Consider the following 1,323-nt stretch of genomic DNA (forward strand, 5'->3'; position numbering starts at 1 on the left):
TTGGCCAGGCTGGTCTTGAACTCCTGACCTCAGGTGATCTGCCTGCCTCGGCCTCCCAAAGCGCTGGGATTACAGGTGTGAGCCACTGCCCCCGGCCTCTGCCTCATTCTTGTATGTTTGGAAATTCTTCCCCAGGAGCTCCCCTGGGAGATGCTGGGATGAGCAGATGGGGAAACTGAGGCAGAGCAATGCAGGCTGGACCACAGGATATGTATTGGGTGCCCTCCCCACCCATTTGGATTCAGCTAGAGCCCACCTTCCTTCGGGGTGGATAAGCCCTGGTTGGGGTTGGGGGTGCCCCGCTGAGCAGGCAGCAGCCTAACGAGGCCCCTCAGTGGCCGTGGTGTTGCGGTGGGGTGGATGGAGAGCAGGCAGTGACCACAGGGCTCCCGAAAGGACAGGGTGACCTTCAAGTCACTACCCATGTGCATCATTCCGACAGCAGCATAGATGCTCCCGGAGCAGGCAGCAAAGCCAATTTCAGGTGAAAGATGAGTTAAGTGGGCAGAAATGAGCTCCGGGCTGAGAAATTTCTGCATGACAAAAATTCCAGGGAGCAGGACAGACCTGGGAGCAACTGAGCAAGAGCTTCTGGAAGGCCTCAGGGGGATAGGAGGGGAGGGAAGGGATGAAAAACAAGATTGGGACATGCAATAATGTAGTGAATGGGGGCAGGAAGGGGGCAGGATGGGGGCAGGAAGATACTGGGGTCTGCACAATGGGCGGAGAGGGGTTTTACCTGCCCCTCAATCTGAAATGGCAGCCCCTGTCTCTTGCTTTTCCCGCTACCCTCTCCCTGCTGTTGTTTTCTTTCATTTTATTTATTATTTGTTTATTTATTTTTGAGATGGAGTTTCACTCTTGCTCCCCAGGCTGAAGTGCAACGGGGCAATCTTGGCTCACCTCAACCTTTGCCTCCCAGGTTCAAGTGATTCTGCTGCCTCAGCCTCCTGAGTAGCTGGGATTACAAGTGCACGCCACCACACCCAGCTAATTTTGTATTTTTAGTAGAGTTGGGGTTTCTCCATGTTGGTCAGGCTGGTCTTGAACTCCCAACCTCAGGTGATCCACCGGCCTCAGCCTCCCAAAGTGCTAGGATTATAGATGTGAGCCACCATGCCTGGCTGTTTTCTTTATTTCTTTGATTTTAGAGACAGGATCTCACTCTGCTGCCTAGGCTGGAGTGCAGTGGTGCAATCGTAGCTCACTGCAGCCTCCAACTCCTGGTCTCAATCCATCCTCCTGCCTCAGCCTCCCCAGTAGCTGGGACTACAAGCATGCACCACCACACCCAGCTAATCTTTTAATTTTTTTTTTTTTTTT

The sequence above is a fragment of the Colobus angolensis genome, unplaced genomic scaffold (assembly GCF_000951035.1).
Source record: "Colobus angolensis palliatus isolate OR3802 unplaced genomic scaffold, Cang.pa_1.0 Scaffold36, whole genome shotgun sequence".
In the NCBI taxonomy this organism is placed as follows: Eukaryota; Metazoa; Chordata; class Mammalia; order Primates; family Cercopithecidae; genus Colobus; species Colobus angolensis.